Source organism: Podarcis pityusensis (genome assembly GCF_964106645.2).
Source record: "Podarcis pityusensis genome assembly, chromosome: Z".
NCBI classification, from domain to species: domain Eukaryota; kingdom Metazoa; phylum Chordata; class Lepidosauria; order Squamata; family Lacertidae; genus Podarcis; species Podarcis pityusensis.
The window spans coordinates 39350618-39372343 of NC_138044.1; the positions used below are offsets into that span (position 1 = coordinate 39350618).

General features: G+C 41.2%; 1 long non-coding RNA gene across 2 annotated transcripts; it reads right to left on the reverse strand.

Annotated features, from left to right (window-relative positions):
- Window positions 1-316: 316 nt before the first annotated feature.
- Window positions 317-18960, reverse strand: LOC308468774. 2 transcript variants are annotated; one of them, XR_013981870.1, is made up of 5 exons: window positions 18647-18960; window positions 10327-10445; window positions 8791-8923; window positions 8013-8079; window positions 317-649 (listed from the first exon to the last, which is right to left on the reverse strand). It is a non-coding gene; the product is annotated as an uncharacterized lncRNA (long non-coding RNA). The 2 variants fall into 2 exon arrangements; XR_013981871.1 differs by lacking the exon at window positions 317-649 and having other exon boundaries at window positions 7910-8079.
- Window positions 18961-21726: the final 2766 nt, after the last annotated feature.

The following is a 21726-nucleotide window of genomic DNA, read 5'->3' on the forward strand; positions in this document are numbered from 1 at the left end:
CAATTGGCTTAATTAATTAATTAATTAGTAAAGGAAGCTAGAGAGACCGTCTATTGTCTGCTGAATGCCTGGGATTAGTGCCTTGCTGATTTAGTTTTTAGGAGAAAATCTTCTTTGTACCTTTACACACACACACATACCAGTACATAAAGATATTAAAAAATAATAATTAAAAATATATTTTTATTAAATTTTTGTGTACAAAAACACATGCGTTGTCTCTTTTTTCAAGTTGTGTTTTCTACAATTCAGTTTCATTTGGTGTGAAACATTAGTATTACATACAATGTTAGGTTAGGAAGAAAAGAGGGGGAAAGAAGGGAGAATGGTGTGTGGGGTGGGGTCAGGTGGTTATGTTTCTATTTTTCTACTTAGTGGGGGGCGGGGTTGTGTCAGCGCCACTTGTGTGGATTCTCTTACTATTCGCTCGTTGTGTTTCCTTGGTGGTGAGAGAGGTTGGGGGTGGCCTAGGGTGCATTTTAAGGAATCCACTTCTTTTTTTTAAAAAAAAAAAATCTGTCATGTGCACAGTAAGCAGCCTACCTGCCCTCCCATACTTATAGAAAAGGCTGGGTTTTCAGGAAACATGGATCTATGGAAAGGCTCCAGAATACAGACCATTGTTGAATGAAAAGCACCCCCTTCCCACCTGGAAAACAAGGTAAAAGTGACAAAAGGAACCTGTACCCCACCCATGAGATTTTCCTTCCATTTTGATGTTTTGGGGGTACATATTTTTAAATCAATAATTGGTGCAGAATGGTCAAAAACTGCACACCCAAAAATGACAGAGCTCTAATTGTCTTATTCCAGTACGTTTCCGTGCACAATTCAAAGTGTTGGTGCTGCCCTTTAAAGCCCTAAACGGCCTCGGTCCTGTATACCTGAAGGAGCATCTCCACCCCCATCGTTCAGCCTGGACACTGAGGTCCAGCGCCAAGGCCCTTCTGGCGGTTCCCTCACTGCAAGAAGCAAAGCTACAGGGAACCAGGCAGAGGGCCTTCTCGGTAGTGGCTCCCTCCCTGTGGAATGCCCTCCCACCAGATGTCAAAGAGAACAACAACTACCAGACTTTTAGAAGTCATCTGAAGGCAGACCTGTTTAGGGAAGCTTTTAATGTTTGATGTATTACGGTATTTTAATATTTTGTTGGAAGCCACCCAGAGTGGCTGAGGAAGCCCAGCCAGATGGATGGGGTATAAATAAATTATTATTATTATTATTATTATTATTATGGCAGTGCTCTACAACAGTGGTGAAGATCCTTCAGTCCATGGAGCTAATTAAGTATCCCCATTTGCCCCACAAGTCTGTTTTGGCCTTGCCATAGTTAACTGAGATATGCCTGATGTCATATACGAGGTCAGTTCTGAGGCAGGCCAGGATGTGGATGGGCCAAAGGGGTGTGATTTGTACTTTCAAGTCCTGAAAATCAGCTGTGCCTTTGCCCTCACTGTTTACTTTCACACTGAATGTGCAAAACCGAGTCACCAGATGCCATTGGGTGAATGACAGGTGGGAGGCCCACACTGCCCATCTGTCAGACTTGGTCCATGGCAGGTGGGGTGGGGAAGATAAGGATGCAGACAACTATATGGAATCTATCTCCTGCTCTGCGATTTAGGCTTTCATCCTACTCTCATTCTGATACAGAAACCTACATTGAAAATTACAAAACACAACTGCAAGCATAGCCACCTTTGTAAGTTGAGTCAATCAGATCAGGGCTCACAACAAAAGCCTGGCTTTAGGAGACCTGTCAGAGCAGAACACATTTAACAGTTTCCGATGGGAAAATGCATAGAAGAAAATGACAGGTTTGCTTTTCTCTTGTCTGCTAGCAAGAAATGTGAACTTTTCGAGTGTGGCTGTGCCTCAGATAAATACAAGTTCAGCAAAAAGATTGCTGTGGAATCAGAGTGACCAGTCTGCACCCCTACAATTTCAGTGGTGGTTTGCTGACACTTGAGAGTGCCTTCACAAAATCTGGCAAGAAGGCGAGATACAGTGACCCCCACATTGCTCCCGTGAAAGATTGCCACATCAAGCATACCACTCAAGGCACTTCCAACTGTGGAAATAACCTTTTGTAGACCCCTAATGGGGAAGCTGTCAATGTAATGTGCTCATTATTGCATGGAGCTGCTCCTCATGTTGATCAGAGCAGCTGCTTGGAATACCTTGAACAGCAAACTCTGGGGAATGCATATGAATGCCAGACAGGGTGTGATGAGGTGGCATAGGTCACTTTAATTGGTGTTGCCTCTGGATGACATGAAGGCAGCCTTTTTACACTTAAAGCCACCCCTAACCTGAGTTTCATTCTCGTGTTGGGTACATGTCAACATTGATAGCATGGCACACTGTATCTTTTTTACCAAATAAATAAACAAGATCCTAGAAACATCATTGTTTCACCCTTGATCTTTCTGCAATATAATTTGTAGTCTAGGAACTAAAAACACACAGAAAATACATAGTTGTGACTATAGATAGAACTGTACACATGTATTTACGGTGGTGGCTCCTCTTTTAGGGAGACTGGGGCACTTCTCCACCAAACCCAGTCTGCTCTCAGCCAGAACCTATGCTTGCCTTCTCACAACTTGTTTTTTTTGTTTTTTTGTTTTTTAAATAATATTTATTAAAGTTTCAAAGGGGGAAAAAATCACATTAGTAAAAAAAAAAAATAACAATGAAAAGGAAAAATACAAAGTAGAAAAAAAGAAAAAACAGTTTAAAACAATTCCATCTTTTCCTCACTTCTTTTACGTTTACTTGTTTCCCGGACCTCCTCATACCTCCCTCTTTTGTATTCCAATTAAATTTGTTAATCCAACAATTCCTTTCCCTCCTTTTTAATCCTAATCTTTAATCTTGATATATTATAACTTTAAATTTTTACATATTAAAAACCAATTTTTCCATATTCTTTTGTACCTGTACAGCTAGAAACCACTTAACTTCAATCCAACATCATTCTAACATTCGTTAATTTTACAATATTTCTGTAAGTAGTCTTTAAATTTCTTCCAATCTTCTTCCACCGACTCTTCTCCCTGGTCACGGATTCTGCCAGTCATTTCCGCCAATTCCATGTAGTCCATCATTTTCATCTGCCATTCCTCCAGTGTGGGTACATCCTGTGTCTTCCAATGCTTTGCAATGAGTATTCTTGCTGCTGTTGTAGCATACATAAAGAAAGTTCTGTCCTTTTTTAACACCGATTGGCCGACTATGCCCAGGAGAAAGGCCTCTGGTTTCTTCAAGAAGGTATATTTAAATACCTTTTTTAGTTCATTATATATCATCTCCCAGAAAGTCTTAATCTTTGGGCACGTCCACCAAAGGTGAAAAAATGTACCTTCAGTTTCTTTACATTTCCAACATTTATTATCAGGCAAATGGTAGATTTTTGCAAGCTTGACTGGGGTTATGTACCACCTGTATATCATTTTCATAGTATTTTCTCTTAAGGCATTACATGCCGTAAATTTCATACCTGTGGTCCACAACTGTTCCCAGTCAGCAAACATAATATTATGTCCAACATCTTGTGCCCATTTAATCATAGCAGATTTCACCGTTTCATCCTGAGTATTCCATTTCAACAGCAAGTTATACATCTTTGACAAAATTTTAGTTTTGGGTTCTAACAATTCTGTTTCTAATTTTGATTTTTCCACCTGGAAGCCAATTTTCTTGTCCAAATTATATGCCTCCATTATCTGATAATAATGAAGCCAGTCTCGCACTTTGTTTTTTAGTTTTTCAAAACTCTGCAATTTCAATCTATCTCCATCTTGTTCCAAAATTTCCCAATATTTCGGCCATTTGACCTCCATATTGAGCTTTTTCAAGGCTTTCGCTTCCATCGGTGACAGCCACCTTGGGGTTTTATTTTCCAATAAATCCTTATATCTTATCCAAACATTAAACAATGCTTTCCTGACAATATGGTTTTTAAATGCTTTATGTGCTTTGACCTTATCATACCACAGATATGCATGCCATCCAAATACATTGTTAAAACCTTCCAAATCCAAAATGTCAGTGTTTTCAAGAAGCAGCCATTCTTTCAACCAGCAAAAAGCTGCTGATTCATAATAAAGTTTGAGGTCTGGCAGGGCAAATCCACCTCTTTCCTTTGCATCTGTTAGTATTTTAAATTTTATTCTGGGCTTCTTGCCCTGCCAGACAAATCTAGAAATATCTCTCTGCCACCTCTTGAAACAGTCCATTTTGTCCACAATTTGCAATGTTTGAAACAAAAACAACATTTTAGGCAATACATTCATTTTAACCGCAGCAATACGGCCCAGCAGAGAAAGCTTCAAATTTGACCAAATTTCTAAATCTTTTTTCACTTCAGCCCAACATTTTTCATAGTTATCTTTAAATAAGTTCCCATTTTTGCTGTCAAGTTGATCCCCAGATATTTAACTTTCTTAACCACTGTTAAACCTGTCTCATTCTGAAACCTCTCTCTCTCTATTGGTGTTAAATTTTTCTCTAAAACCTTAGTGTTTACCTTATTCAATTTAAATCCTGCGACTTGACCAAATTCTTGAATCAATTCTAAAACCCTTTTGGTACTAGATTCTGGCTCCTGTAACGTCAGTACTAAGTCATCTGCAAATGCTCTCAGTTTGTACTGTTTAGCTCCGACCTGTATACCTTTAACCAACTGGTCCCTTCTAATCATGTTCAGCAAAACCTCCAGGACCGAAATAAAAAGCAGTGGGGAAATTGGGCAGCCTTGTCGTGTCCCTTTTTCTATCTTAAATTCTTCCGTCACCACATTATTTACAATTAATTTAGCCTTTTGTTCTGAATAAATTGCACTTATACCGTTTTCAAAACCTTGGCCTACCCCCATACCCTGTAGGTTCTTCTTCATAAAACTCCAGGAAATATTGTCAAAAGCTTTCTCCGCGTCCACAAATATCAAAGCTGCTTTAGTGTTTATATTCACTTCTAGTTTCTCCAAAATATCAATTATATTCCTCATATTGTCAGACAAGTGTCTACCCGGGAGAAAGCCCGGTTGATCTTTATGAATCTCTTCCATCAACACTTTTTTCAGTCTCTTAGCCAAAATTTCTGCAAAAATTTTGTAATCCACATTAAGTAATGATATGGGACGGTAGTTCTTAAGCTGGGTCTTTTCAGTCTCTGTTTTTGGTACAAGTGTAATATAAGCTTCTTTCCACGACTCTGGTGCCCCTTTCCCCTCCATTATTTCATTACAGACCTCTTTCAAAGGTTGTACTAACCATTCTTTCAAGGATCTGTAATTTCTAGAAGTCAGTCCATCCGGTCCTGGGCCTTCTCACAAATTGTCATAGTGGTGTCATTGGCAGTCAGCTCCCTTCTCCTTATTATCAGCGCTGCCCTTGTTGAACTCAACTGAGAGAAGAATGGGGACAAATCTTGTATGAGTTGGCTGTGCCTGTAATTAGCTCTGGCTTTACCTACAGTTCACCTCCTTGCCTTCCACCCTATTGGTTTCAATGGCCACTGGTGACCAGCCACCACTGCATACCTGGAGAGAGATTTTGAATTGGGACCATGAAATCAATTGGCATTATGAGGTAATATCGCACTTGGACTACTGCAATGTACTCTATGTGGGGCTACCTTTGAAGGTGACCTGGAAACTACAACTAATCCAGAATGTGGTGACTGGGAGTGGCTGCCAAGACCATAAAACACCAGTCCTGAAAGACCTTCACTGGCTCCCAGTACATTTTCGAGCACAATTCAAAGTGTTGGTGCTGACCTTTAAAGCCCTAAACGGCCTCAACCCAGTATACCTGAAGGAGCATCTCCACCCTCATCGTCCAACCTGGACACTGAGGTCCAGTGCTGAGGGTCTTCTGGCGGTTCCCTCACCACAAGAAGCGAAGTTACAGGGAACCAGGCAGAGGGCCTTCTTGGTAGTGGCACCTGCCCTGTGGAACGCCCTCCCTTCAGATGTCAAGGAAATAAACAACTATCTGACTTTTAGAAGATATCTGAAGGCAGCCCTGAAGGCATCAAACATGTTTGATGTTTTATCATGTTTTTAATATTCTGTTGGGAGCCACCCAGAGTGGCCAGGGAAACCCAGCCAGATGGACGGGGTATTATTATTATTATTATTATTATTAATACAGAAACTTAAGAATTTGACCCCAAATCACCTTCTCAAAATCTCAGCAAAATGAGTTTTTGTAGAAACTCTAATTATGATGTTATATTGTCTCACGTGTGTGCACACGTGCGTGCACACCTGCACACACACAAATATATATATATATATATATCCCACTGTGGTCAGTGTCTTCTTTCTGAAGATTCCCAAAGTGGCAGATTTACAGGATTTAAGACTGGTTTCCACAAGAGGTATTATGAGCAAGGTCACTGCAGGTCATGAAATTTTCATCAAAATAATGGCAGAGGAGCCAATAATACAAACATGTTTGCTTTGTTGAATGGCATCAGTGGGCAAAAGCGTGATCTTTATTGAAGGAAGAACTCCGGTAGAAAATGCTGAGCAAGGGCTTCATTGTGACTTGCAGCCACTTAGTAGCCTTATCCTCCATGAATTTGTCTGGTTGGTTCCACATCTTGTGGAAACCAATCCTATTGTTTGACAATGTGTGAAGAAGTCCTTTGTTTTGTCACTCCTGAATCTCCCACCATTAAACTTGTTTGGATGACACCCAGGTTCTGCTGTTATGAGAGACAGATACACATTTTTCTCTACACTGTCTCCCTATGATGGTTTCTACCACAGTGAGGGGATCACCAGAAAGCCTTTGGTGCTCGATCTCAGTGTTTGGGATGAACAATGGGGGTGGAGATGCTCCTTCAGGTATACAGGTATCCCACCCCCAGGAGGAAGCATTGCATGTGACAGCCACCTAGTGTTCCCAAGTGATAAGACCAGTGCTAGATGTGTAAGTTTTCTGGAGGTGGCTCTACTACTGAGTCAAGGCAGACAAGGAGGAGCTACAATGCAAGAAGGAGCAAAAGAATCTTGCTTGGTCAGATCATTGGTCCATTTAGCTCAGCACTGTCTCCCCTGCCTGGCAGCATCTCTCCAGGTTTTCAGACATGTGTCTTCCCTAGCATACCTGAAGATGATGGGATTGAGCTTAGGACCTTTGGCGAGCAGTTTGTGCTCTGCCACTGAACTGCAGGCATTCCCCAAGGAATCCCACCCAACTTGGATGAATGCTTTCACTCTTATATGTGATCATGAGAAGAAAACAGAGATGCAAGCTCCATATGCCTTAGTCTGCAGAACTTTAGAACAGGAGTAGCCAACATGGTGAGATGGACCTTAAGTCCCATCCTCACTTATCATAGACTATGCTGTCTGGGGATCATGAAACAATAATCCAACTATGTTGGAGAGCACCACATTGGTTTCCCCTGCTTTGGAATACATCAAATGAATTTTGTCAGTCTCTCTTAAAAGAATAAAGAGGGAGAAAGGCCACATCCTTAAAAGGTTTTACTCCCACAAAATCTATTTTTTCCTAAAAGCCATGTCACAAAATTTTCCTAGCTATGTTTGAAAAGAACAGGTGGGGGGAGGGGTGCAGATGTAGTTGGCAAGAAAAAAGATCTACTTGTAAGAGAACTGACAGGAACAGACCTTTTTGGTGACAACTTTGTTCAAGACTGCTCTGGCTGTCACTCATTCAAAGAACTAATTAATGCATTACAACATTACAACACCCCCCCCCAAAAGCAAGATAAAAAGTCTCCCCTCCCAATAATATTTGCTGTGTTTCTGTGGTGATGTTCAAAATTAATTACAGTATGGTGACATTTAAATAGGTATATTGAAATAATTAATCTGTTAACTTGCCTGCTTATGGCTTATGAATGGGTCAAAGGAACGAAGTGATTTCATGTTTTCTGACTGGCATTCTCTTTTCTTTTCATTTGCATCTTAATCCCACCATTAAGGTGGTTTTTTAAAAAGAATAATAATACAAAAATGTTTAATTTAAAACCTTCAAAGTGTGTTTTTTCCTCCAATCTTTTATCCTTCACAACACTTCCTTAGTTGTTTTGAATAGCCTAGAAAAATAAAATAAAAAAGAAGAGACAAGCACATACCATTTAGATAACATGTTTAACTGAAGTGAGCAAATTAATCTTTCCCCCTAATTTATCCAGGTCGGTTCACCAGTGAGAGATCTGTACCACAAAAAAACTGGTCGCAAGATCTAGCTAGGTCATGCCACCAATTTTATGGTGTATAAAACCTTGCACTAAATAAACCTTCTGGATAAATTTGGGAACGAGTCCTAGTTCAGTAGTAAAGTGCAGGTAGGAACATAGGCGTTGAGTTCTGGTTCAAAGCCAGAACCCACAGAGAAAGTGGCAGGACAGGTTAGAGGCTTCAGGACCATGGATAGTTCTCCAGTTCAAAAGGATTAGGTGACCTGTGTTCAACACTACTGCATGCCACCGCAACTCAGAGTGGAGAATAGTGGGTAAAATGGCCAAGGTAAATAGCATTGTCATGATTCCTGAATCCACAGCAGCTAAGAAAACAGACCAAACTCAGGGCTCTGAACTGACTGCTGGAGATCAAAAGACTACTGCACATGAGGCTGTCAAACAGGAGCCCTCATAAGAACTTGACCACCAAGACATGCAGTGCCAGAACCCAAACCCTCACAACCCTTCTCCTGGGCTGTGATATGCCTCACACTGTACATTACCAGTCCAGTGGTGCAGGAAGTGCCTAGGAAAGAGTCTGTGAAAGGGAGGAGAAGTGCTTACCTTCAGGCCAGAGGTTTGGTCTGCTTAAGCTCCAGAGTTATCCACGTGGGGATGGAGAATACCTGCTTTGCATGCAGAAAAAGTCCCTACTTCAATCCCTAGCATGTCCAGTAGACTCGAGAAGGACCTGGTCCTGAAGTTACGGAGAGCTGCTGCAAGTCAGTGTGGACAATACTGAGCTACATGGCTTGAATCAATATAAGGCAGCTTCCTGTGTTCTTAATCAGATCCATTGTTTAATAATATTAAAGGAAAAATTGATGTCAGCAGTGAGAACAGTATTCGGGTTTTTTTTTTATAATTCAATGAAAAGCTGTTAAAGGACATCAGTTTCCCATCAGCGTATGCTCCTTACTAAGCAGAGAGCCATCAAGTATAAAATATAGCAAATGGTTAAGGATTGCAAAACTGTGTTCCATCTTTTGTTTCTCCCTGCAATTGCCCAATTATTTGACTGATACTTGACTCCAACTCATTTCATCTCTCCCTGTAATCAAAGAAGCACACTGATAGGGGGAAAAATATCATTAAGACCCCAATTAATCAGGGAGGCATTGATTTTTGGACAAACAGAAAGTGTTTAGAAATGCAAGCCTATTATCTAGTTCTACACTAGAGCAAAATGGGTCTGTGCTATTCAGAAACCTCACTGTGAAGTCTGTCTGTATTAAATTAATCCAACAGTTGCTCTTGATATATTTTCCTGGCGACTGCTATTATTATTATTATTATTATTATTATTATTATACATTTCTTAGTCACCGTTCTAAAAAATGACCCAAGGGTGGTGTCAGGGAACTGACATCAGAGCTAGAGGCGGAGGGAAGGCTCTCAAATGATGCTGGAGAAGGGCCCAGCAGGAAGAGAGGCAGCTCCGCAGAAGGGGAAGCAAATCAGCGCAACACCAGGGATAAAGGGGGGCTGATGGGGGAATCGGCGAGAGGGCTCCAGGACTCTTCACCGGACACCAGCGGGGAGAGCACGGGTCCTCCGCTACGCACGCCCACCCTGCGCAGAAGACTTCCGCGCAGAGAGAGTAGGAGGAGACTGGGTGTCAAACAACTTTTATGTTGGAAAAGATTTAAGAAACGCCCACTGACGGATTCTGCTAGCGACTGAGGCAGCCACGAATGAAGGGCTGTCCAGACAGAAAGGTTTAACAAGGCAACATAGCCAGGAGTGGCAGTAACTTATGCACGAGCAACCCCACACTCATTACAGGTGGGCACACACACACACACACACACACACACACACACACAATTTACTTCATAAAATTAATAATAAAAAATAATAACACTATGGGTATTAGTGTTTTGGTTTGTTACTATGTTATGTATTTTTGCATTTTTATATTGTAAACTGCCTTGTGAGCCTGTAAAATATTATCCACCACTTGATTGTAAAAAAACACACAAACAAATCTCAAAGTAGATCACAAAAAGATAAAGCAATAAAATGGAGAAAGAATTCACAACTATACTTTACAACATATCAGTGTTGAAATACTAAAACATATTAAGATGACCTTCTTACAGCTTGCTTGCCCAGATGCTTAGAAAGAATGTTTTTAGCAGTCACCAGAAAGGGTAGTGAAGGTGCCTCAATAGGCAGGGAGTTCCAAAGTACAGGCACTGCGACACTCGATCAAATTCCTACAAATGCAGAAGTTTATAGAAATACAAAATTTAAAACCAAACAATGGGCTGCATACAAAGCTAGTCTTACTCAGAGCAGACCCATTGAAAATCATAGGCATGACTAACTTGGGCACATTAATTTAAATGGGTCTGGTCTCAGTATAACTTAGTGGGATACAACCCAATAAAAAAAAAGTGAAGCCATATAATAAAAGCACTTACCCCATAAAGAAAAGCAACAGAATCAAGACTAGACGAATCTACAGTAGACCAAAAACAAAGACCGCTGATCAGCGACAAGACACCATCACATACTGTCACATGCCAGAGTGAAGAGGAAAGTTTGGGGGTCAAAAATACTCTGTATTGCCCATGCTGGGGCAAGCATTCTATATATCCATTGCTGAATTCCCAAGTCATCAGGCCAATGGGTTAATTTATGTGGTTTAGTCTAGCAACTGAACTGCTCACTGTGCCAGCCTGCTCCCCACCCAGCATGCTCCCCACCTGGAATGGCTTTTTCACATAAAGTTTGGTTCATATCTCTGCCTAGTCTGTAAAATCAGATTTCTTCCTTTTGCGTAGAAAGAATAGAGATGATGTTGTGGCTCTTGACTGACACAACAAAGGAGGTATATGTTGACAACGGCAGTGCTGACGGTTGCCTATTGGAACTAGTAGGGTGCAAGGCAGGGAGGCCAATGGTAGTTGGATCAAAAGCAAATGACAGGCGGAGCCACCTTCTGAGTTGACTGCAAATAAGATGGCAGGCAAGTGGTGGCTGGCTGAGAGCACACTGGGGGTGCTTAGGCAGTCCCCATTTGACCTAATGGATCAGCCTCCATGGCTTTACTGCATTATCCCCCCCTTCCTTCCTTTGTTTTTCTTATAACCTGTGGAGCTGTAAAGCTGTGATATCCTACAGGGTCTGCCATAGATGTACTTCTTAAATGAAACTGCATGCTGCTGTCTTGCTATGCAGTGTTGCAGAGCTTACTTCATTATCACGCCCCGACAGCCAGAGGAAGGAAGCAGAGCACCGCAAAAGGACTGTCAATTGCCAATCTCAGTTCAAGTTCAGTATAATGCCTCTGCCTGTTTTGAATGCATCTCTACGCACGGACATCACCACTTGCAGTTTACAGGTGATGCTTTCCATACTGCCTCTTTGAGCAGCAAGCAGAGGGTGGGGGGAGAGGCAGTGAGCCGGAACTCCCTGCTTTAGCTGAATAGCTTGCCAAATTGTTTGGCTGCTTGAGCTCAATAATATATTTTGAGACACTTGGCTGTGTGCAGCTCCATAGATCTGGTTGGCTTCTTGCACACTCCTCTACGGTTCATGCTTCGCTTCTCGGGCGGAGAAAATAAATAAATATTAAGTGATAAGCAGCTATAAACACCGCCATCTGTTTGGAAGAATACACACACTCTATTGCAGCCTTTTCTAACCTGGTGTCCTCCTGATGTTTAGACTAGGACTTCCATTATCTAACAGCTACTCATCTTGATCATTATGTTCTACCACCGCTGCCTGAGGCAGTATGTTTCTGATGATCAATTGCTGAAAACTGCAGGAAAGACTAATGCTGTTGCATTCAGCTCCTCCTTCTTCGCTCCCCATGGGCATCTGGTTACCAACTGTGAGAACAGGATCCAAGGTTAGATGGGCCAGTAGCCTGACCCAGCAGGCTCTTCTTAGGTACTTAACCCTGACTATTGGCCATGGTGGCTGGGGTTCATATAGTGAAATGAAATAGGATCGGACAAATTCATGGAGGATAATAATGGCTTCTAGCCATTATGGTTATGGTCTACTTTCCCTATTGAAAACAGTGTGCCTCTGAAGGCCAGGAGCTGGGAATTACAAGTCTGGTGTTTGCTGTTGCACACATATAATAGGCATCTGGCTGGCTACAATGAGAACAAGATGCTGGACTAGGTGGATTCTTGACTGATTCAGCAGAGCTTTTCTTAATGTTCTAAGGTTGTAGAAGGCTGCTCCTATTCACCTACGACAGCTACAACTCGCAGAGTGTACCTCTAACCAGGGAACTCTGGGAATTTTAGCTCTGGGATGGGAATAGAGATCTCCTACCAACTCTCAGCACCCTTAACAGACTACAATTTCTAGGATTCTTCGGAGGAAGCTGTGACTGTTTAAAGTAGTATGATACTGCTTTAAATGTCTAGTGCAGATGGGGCCTAGGATAGGTTGAGTAATTTAACTGAGTCTTCTCTGAGGGAAACTTAGCTGAAAACCTTGAACTGTAGCACTGCTGTTAGGAAGCGAGGATACACTGCATGATTTTGCTGCAGGTCCCACTTGTCATCCCTTATCCTAGAGTCTGGCTGCTTTGCATTTTTTTTGTTAAGCATTATTTAGCAAATTTATTAGGAAACAAGTCTGCAAATTCAGCATTTATTAGCGAAGGAAAATTAAAATGCTAAGCTGTTATACCAGGAGGGAAAGCCTCTTCATGTGGGAACCATGCAAAGATAAGTACCAGTACAGGAAGGGACAAAATCAAATAAAATGGTGAGTGTGACAGTAATATTACAATGATATTGTACTACTACCAGAATTGGTTGCTGGAATATTATTCTCAGCAGTTTAATAACAGAGAAATGGGATTGATTCAACAAGGTGTACCCTAAATGCTACTGTAATATTTTCTACAGTACTTTCTTTCACAGATATCATTTTACTCATATGAAAAGACATCATATGAAAACAGGCTTCATTTTTTAATGAAAAGAACTCTGGAAAAAAAAACCTCCAATGGCTTCCATTTTCCTATTGGCCAGAGGTACTTTGGCATTCTTCAGCTTTTTCCCTTTTCAGTTTACCTGTCGCCAAAAAGAATGGATAATGGAAAAAGTATGTCAAGGCTACCTGTACCTTTGCATATTTCATACTTCTCCTACTTGCAGAATTTCGTAGACAAGCCTCAAAAATCCAACCAGTGAAGGAAAAGAATCAGATTTCATTTGGTTCTTAAAATGGACAGTGGTTCCCTGTACAGTATATATTGATTGGGTCTAGGGTCAGCCTGCTCATGAGATGGGATGAAGCAGCCACTTCACGGGTAGAGACTCCCAAAGAGGCAACAATGTGGGCACCAGACCACCACCTCTGCCCCTGGCGAAGAAGCAGCACCAGGATCAGCACTGATTTATGCCAACATCTCGCGGGATTTTGCTGAAATTTTGTGAGATTGCATGGAGCCTGAGAGATCTTGTAAGATTTCAGTGAGATCTCACGAGCCCTAATTAGCTCTGCAAGCCAAACATTAGAGCAATGGTTCCTAAGCAGGGCCTTGCTTCAATATCTTACGGCTGTGGTAGGATGCAGTAGCAGGGAAATCCCAGGCAGTGCTGGCCTGAAGAAGAGCACCAAGATCTCCCTCCTACCCAAGCTGGGCATGCTTAAAAAGTCTTGCTGGACTACTCAGCCATCCATTTCTGCAATCTCCATCCATTCTGCCACCTGAACTGAAGCCACATGCTTTGCCTTCCTGAATGGTACATTATACGGTACACAAAAGCACAGAATCAACAGAGTGGCAAAAAGATGTGGTTTTGTTAGGTCTGGATTAAGACCTTTTGAGGCCCTAAGTACTTAAAAGTTTTTGATGGCCCCAACCAATAATAATAAACAGTAAAATAAAATTGTCCTTTTCAAAATGAAGCAAAATCTACAGTAAAATTGCAAATAATGTTTATCTTTGCATATTTTCACTTTATTTATATCTGAAAAAACTCTCCTACTTTTTCTAATTGCAAGGTATTTGATCAGAACTAATCTTACATAATATATCTGCTTCTATACTTAGTAGAGTTGATGCATCCAGCCTCCCTTGTTGCATAGTTGTTCTGTTGGAATTTTAATATACTTCAGCTGCGTAAATGAACACTCAGTTGATCAATTTGTGACCACTAAAGTTAAAAATCTGGTAATAGAAAATTTCTGTGATGCCCCCTTCCCTTGATGACCTAACCATGTGCTTATTTTGCTTATGATTAATCCAGCCCTGGCTTTTGTGGAGGCCCTGATCTTGATTCAGAATAAGGAGTGCAATTGTTAACATCTTTACAAGAGGGGGTGGTCCCTGCCTGCCTGAAGGAGGCAGTGGTAAAGCCATGCCTTAAGAAACCTTCCCTGGATTCACAAAACCTAACTACCAGCCAGTTGCTTATCCCCCTTTCCTGGGCAAGGTTCTGGAGTGAGTGGTCACAGACCAGATCCAGGCACTTTTGGAAGAAACTGATTTCCTGGTTTTGACACAAAAACTGCTTTGGTCGTCCTGTATGATGACCTTTGTTGAGAGAGAGACAAGGGAAACATGTCTCTGTTAATTGCTCTCAACCTCTCAGCAGCTTTCGATACCATCAATCATGGTATCCTTCATGAGTGACTCTAAACTGGGGGTAGGTGGCACCGCTTTATGGTGGTTCCAATCCTACTTGGTCCCTTACCTTTCCCGCCCCGACCTGGCCACAGTGATCCATGCGACGGTCAGCTCCAGGCTTGACTACTGTAATTTGCTCTATGCGGGGCTGCCCTTGAAGCTGTCCCAGAAACTCCAGCGGGTGCAGAATGCTGCAGCGAGGCTCCTCACGCGGTCTCTGTCATGGGAGCATATTCACCCAGTGCTTTTCAAGCTGTACTGGCTCCCGGTGGAGTACAGGGTCAGATTTAAGGTGCTGCTTTTGACCTTTAAACCCTTCACAGCCTAGGACCCTCGTACCTACGGGACCGCCTCTCCCGGTATGCCCCACGGAGGACTTTAAGGTCCATAAATAGCAACACCCTAGTGGTCTTGAGCCCTAAGGAAGTTAGATTAGCCTCAACCAGAGCCAGGGCCTTTTCAACACTGGCTCTGGCCTGGTGGAACGCTTTGCCTCATGAGACCAGGGCCCTGCAGGATCTGATTTCTTTCTGCAGGGCCTGTAAGACAGAGTTGTTCCCCCTGGCCTTTGGCTTGGAGCCAATTTGATTCCCTCACCCTCTTTTTTCTTTTCCTTTCTCCTCCTGCAATGAGGTTTCAGTATTTTAATGTTGTATTTTAATTTTGTTTTTAAGTTGTATTCATTCAATTTGTTTTTATTATTGCTTGTTAGCTGCCCTGAGCCAGGCCTTGGCTGGGGAGGGTGGGGTATAAATAAAAAAATATATATATAAAATTATTATTATTATTATTATTATTATTATTATTATTATTATTACTTGGATGGTTGTTCCCAGAGGGTGTTACTTGGGGAATGCTTTTCAGCCCTGTGGAACCTTCAATGTGGGGTTCCGCAGGGCTCAATCCTATCCCCCATGTTGTTTAACATCTACATGAAACCACTGGGTGGGGTTATCTGGAGGCTTGGAGTACGTTGTCAGCAGAATGCTGATGACACTCAGCTCTATTTCTTCTTTACATCTGCAGGTGAGACAGTGGAAGTGCTGGACCAGGGTCTTGCCTCGGTAGTGGACTGGATGAGAGCCAACAAACTGAAACTCAATCCCAATAAGACTGAGGCACAGTTAGTGGGTGGTTCCCTAGACCAGATGGCTGGGAGATCACCTGCTCTTGATGGGGACTCTAACGTTTCCTCCACAAACATCTAAGTTGCACTGGGGGTGGTACAAAGTGCGAAGAGATGAAATAATGAATGATGCATTCATTCATCTCTTAAGACTGATGGCTCTTGAAATAAAAGGGATGGAGAAATTATACTGATTTATATAGCTTATATTATTACAGAGACTGGTCATTCAGACACAATCATGTCTGAACAAATTGACCAACAAAATGCCTACTTTCAATTTTGTAAACAACTAGATAAAAAGGAAAGACTAGCTCATGTTATGACACATATACTAGGAAGCAATTTATTCCTATCTTTTTTTAAAAAAACAACTAGTGATTTTATTTGTTTTATTTATTTATTTTGTTTCCTTTTTTATATGTTTTTTGTTTATTGCTTTCTCGGTTTTTGCTTTCTTGATTTTTGGATTTTGTAATCAAAAAATCAAGAAATCAAAAAATCAAAAATCAAGAAATATATATATATATATCAAGAAATTGAAAGAATTGAAAATCGAAGATAAGAAAAATCAAAAGATTGAAAAATAAATTTGAAATACAATAAATAAATAAATAAATAAAGCAAGTGAAGTGGCTTATTTAAGAAAAGAATATTGTGAAGCAGAGGGAATGATAGATTGATTAAGTTTATTTATGCAACTCTTCTTACTGGCAATGAAGTTCTAATTTTGCTTGTCTAAATACTTAACAGAAATGAATGCCTAACAAGCAAACAATGTAGATCTCTGGACCCACTCTACATTTGTGGTGCCTAAGACTGTACAGAATTGGAAAGCACCCTTTCAAAATCAGTTGTTTCATTTCAGCTATTCTTGGGCAATGATTGAAATCCTTTTTGGGGTGAAGAGAATTGGAGCTGCTATTCTTTCAATTTTGGGGCATTCAAAATGGCTACCAGGATTAAAAAACATGACTGCCTCCTTTGCTACAAATGGCAGTTCACCATCATAGTAGACAGCAGTTGAATATCTGCAGAAAAATACACACTGTTATAGAGTGGGCAGACCATCCATCCAGCAACTCATTTTATTTAAGAGGTATAGTGTTGAATATCCCTATAAAGAAAGGGTAGTGATTGAAGTAGGCTTGTTAGAAATACAAAGTCACAGTGTGCTATTCTGTGCAACCCTATTTTTAACTCTGAACTACTAGGGCAAACTTCTTTATGTTTGGATTTCTTTGTCTTTTTTTCTAAGAATGTCTTGCAACATACCTGCCAAAAAAGAAGCTTATTTGGGGGGGAGGGATTGGATGTTTTTGCATGTATAAGCAGAAGTAAGGTAAAGGTAAAGGAACCCCTCCCTGACCATTAGGTCCAGTCGTGACCGACTGGGGTTGTGGCGCTCATCTCGCTTTATTGGCTGAGGGAGCTGGCGCACAGCTTCCGGGTCATGTGGCCAGCATGACTAAGCCGCTTCTGGCGAACCAGAGCAGCGCACAGAAACGCCATTTACCTTCCCGCACTATCTACTTGCACTTTGATGTGCTTTTGAACTGCTAGGTTGGCAGGAGCAGGGATCAAGCAACGGGAGCTCACCCCGTTGCGGGGATTTGAACCACCGACCTTCTGATCGGCAAGTCCTAGGCTCTGTGGTTTAACCCGCAGTGCCACCTATAAGCAGAAGTAGGCCCACTGAATTCAATGGAGTTCATATGCTGAAGAATTAATGAAATTACCTGGAGAAACAAAGCTGGGAGATGGGCCATTTCAAAAAATAATTTCTCCTCAAATTATTCAATCAATTCCACAATTTTTGTTTAATGTCCATTTCTCCCCAGTTCTAGATCCTATCTGTGGCATATATTTAAAGCAGTATCATACCATATTTAACAGTCATGGCTCCCCCCCAAAAAATAATAATTCTGGGGGCTGTAGTTTGTTAAGTGTGCTGAGATTTGTTAGGAGACCCCTGTTCCTTCAAGAAGTTACAATTCCCAGAGGGGGCATTGACTGTTCAACCAAACTGCAAATTGCAGCTCTGTGAGAAGGAATAGGGCTCTCTCAGTAGCCATAGCAAACTACAGTTCTCAGGATCCTTTTGGGGAAGTTGTGATTCCTTAAAGTGGCATCAGTATTTTAAATGCAGAGCAGACGGGGCCCTAGCGAGGCCATAGATACCATAGAATTGTAGAGTTGGAAGGGACCCTGAGGATAATCTAGTCCAACACCCTGCAATGCAGGAATACACAGCTGTCCCATTTGGGGATCAAACTTGCAGCCTTTGTGTCCTATAAAGAGAGGCAGCTTTCATCCACTTCTATGGGAAGTGGGAAAGGGGATACAAATTCTATACATTTTCAGGAGGTGGAGAACTTTCCATATGATAGGAGGTAACAGAGAGTTTCATTGTGTTTTTCTTTCTTTTATGTAAAGCAGACATTTGAAATGTTAACAAAGATTTACCAGCACAAGTAGATGCCAAGGAACTCTCCTCTTTTTAAAAATATTTAAATACCAATTTTTGAATATTTTTCCTTTTAAAATACAGATTTCTAAATACATGTTAAACAGTTCTAAACATTTTTCTCTAAAACACAAACAAACATACATTTTTTGCATTTTTCAAGGAAAATTGCATAGAAAAGTTTAGGAAGGGTGAAAGCTCATGGATGACTAACCTGATCCATGCATTGGTCCAGAAGGTCAGATCAGGCTGGAATTTGCCAAGACGAAAATCCTCAAGCATATCTGTGTACAAATGCATGTGTGCAAATGTTTCATTCATTTTAGTGTAAGCAACATCCAATGTACGTCAGATGACAAATGATATTTATTTAGCCAAAGCAACATGAGGTTTCAGTTGCCCAGCCTTAAAAAGCATGGGAATTCATATGGGAATGATGCAGCGACATTGTACAGCAAGCCCCAATCTGCAATTTTAATGTATACTAATGGAGCACAGTGACATTGGGGTTCGTTTATCCAGTAAAACACTCTGGACTGACATCAGGAATCATCTAATATAATGATAAAAAGCTCTTTCAAAGGCTAAAATGATTCAGCTGACAAACTGGCAATTACTCCCACAGACTCTCCAAGCCTGTCTTTAAATAAAACATTTGTTAAAACATTCCACTCTGTGCCTTGTGTCACCTGCAGAAAGATTAATTCTATGGTACATTCTCTCTGCAAGGAATTTTCAGGCAGTGTTTGGTGTTGTGAAAACGCACACACAGAATTTTACAAGATCTCCACTTGTGATGCCTAATTAGCATTCCTTTACAAACCAGTGATCTCATTATCTAGTTTGAGTCATCCTTTTTAAAAAAAAATTCTCTTTGTATTTTTCTTTCTTTAACTAATTTGTAATTAAGATGTGATTAAATTAATCCCATATTTAAAAATGTGGATTTGGGCTTTATTATTCAGTGCAAACACTTATCTTCTATAGGTCTTCTAAAGTTATTTCCCTGGACTGGAATTCTGTAACCATTTATATCTGGGGCTCTCAAATTAACAACTGATTTAAGAAGGGGAGAAGAGGATACAGCTCTCTGCCCACACTCAGCAAACACAGGAAGTATGCAGTGCCCAATTGGTGGTAAAAGTATGTTGAACTCATTCTCCAAGTGCTGGCCCTTTTGTAGAGAAGATGACAGCACCCCCACCATCCCCAGAACAGGGGTGGTGAATTTCAGGCCTGGGGGGGGGGTCAAATCTGTGGGATGTTAGCATCCCAAATGCATATGTAAAGTGTTAATTGCAAGAGTTGTAGAACTCTGTGATGCCATACGGCTGAGACAGTTATTTTCAGTTGGTACAGTTATGGCAGTTAGTAAACAGTCTTAATGGTTAGAGCAGCAAGCATGTTAAGTTGTGCTGCTATCTGCCTCAGAGTATCAGTCAGCCTGTAAATGTTAGTCATATATGTTAGGGTTGCCATATTTTGAAGAGCAAAAGAGAGGGGACGCTGTGACGACCATTCAAAGCAAATAAATGCAATTTGTCTCAAATTTTACCCCGAAAAAGAGGATGTGTCCTGAAAAAACAGCACACGTGGCCACGCAAATTAGCAATTTAAGAAACATCCGCCTGCATTGCATATTTAATCTGCAACTGCAAGCACAGTAAGTAAAAGTTCTTTGTTGGTTTGTTGTTGTTTTATTAAAAAAAACTTTAAAAGAAGTGTCTTGCACAGATTTTATAGGATGGGGAAAGAGAACTAATTAAAGGGTCAAATGACTGAGGGCTGACTTCTGCATACTCTGCAAATGGTAACTAGGGTTTAATTCCTACAAAATCTGGAATTCCCCATATCAGCGGTGTAGCATTCTAAAAATCTCTAAAGCAGTGTACAATATAAAAACAAACAATATCATTAAAACCAATACAACAGCAACTTAAGAGCACATAAAAACAAAACAGAATTTCAGGAGATTCAAAGACATAAAGCAAGGGACAAAAGTTATGGGTCAGGGAACATCTGGGCAAAAAGATAAAGCTTTACAAGGCTCAGCAAAAATATAAGTCTTAAACACTTGGGGCAGAGACTGTTCCCAGGCCGTAATGGAATGTCTCTTTTCCAGTTGTAGATTAAGACTGGATGTCCTAGACCAGTAGCACTCCATCTACTGCAGTCCCATCAGTGCGAGCAAATATGGCCAATTGTCAGAGATGATGGGAATTGTAGCCCAAGCACATATCAAGGGCCTCAGGTTAACTATTATTGAGCTTCTCAGAGGAAAATGACTATGCATTTTCATTTTTGCTGAGGAGATACACATTCATGCAACTTGCATCCACTTTGTGGATCCAAGGCCAACCCCCCAACCCCCTCTGAATTCTAAAATGGAATTACTGTGATCTGGAGTTCTTGGTCCCTTTTGCACACATGGAACTCTAACCAGGCTTGTGGTGTATGTGTGTAGGGGATGTTCTACCTCAATGCAATGCTATACATGGACCAGTCCCCAACACTGAAGATAAAAAAGCATCCTCTATTCAGGTTGCTGCATAGACACTGGAGTCATCAGACCTTGCTATATATCACAGTGCAGCCTGTCCCAAGGCGTACCCCCTTGGTAGATCTGGGAGATATGCAAGACTCCTAATCTTTTTTTGTTTTTCTTCTTTTTTTTTCAGGGCAGGGACATTTCCTTGCCTTAGGACACAAACAACTTTTAAACACTAAACAAATTAAATCTGCTGAGGGAATTTAAATAATTCATGGAATGGCAGGGGACAGCATCAAAGAAAGGGAACATCTTCAGGAGAGAGAAAGAGGATCTTCGTTTAAAAACCCATTATGAGAGTAGAAAAGGGTGCTTTTGCTGAGGTCTACAATTTAGAAGAAACACTTTGCTACCTGATGGTACCAGAAATAAAAGTGCAGTGGGGCGGAGGCAGAGCAAAGCAGAAAGCTTTTCAAGAGTTTCTGGAAGTTTGTCACTGCTTAGAGCAGGAGTGAGAAATGTTTAGCTTACTGGTCATTGTAGCAGTCAACCTCCTGTCAGCTCCAGCTAGCATGGGCAGTTGCAAAGGATAATGGAAGCTAGAGCAACAAACAGTTGGAGGGTCCCGCTCCTGGCCTAACCTTTAGATGCCAGCATTTTGCAGGAGAAAACCAAGGTTGCAAGGAATTCTGTTACTGATGATGCTGTGTTGATCATCATAGAATTGTAGGATTTTAAGGCACCATATTGGCCATCTGGTCCAACCCCCTGCAATGCAGGATTTTTTTTGCCCAGTGTGGGTTGAA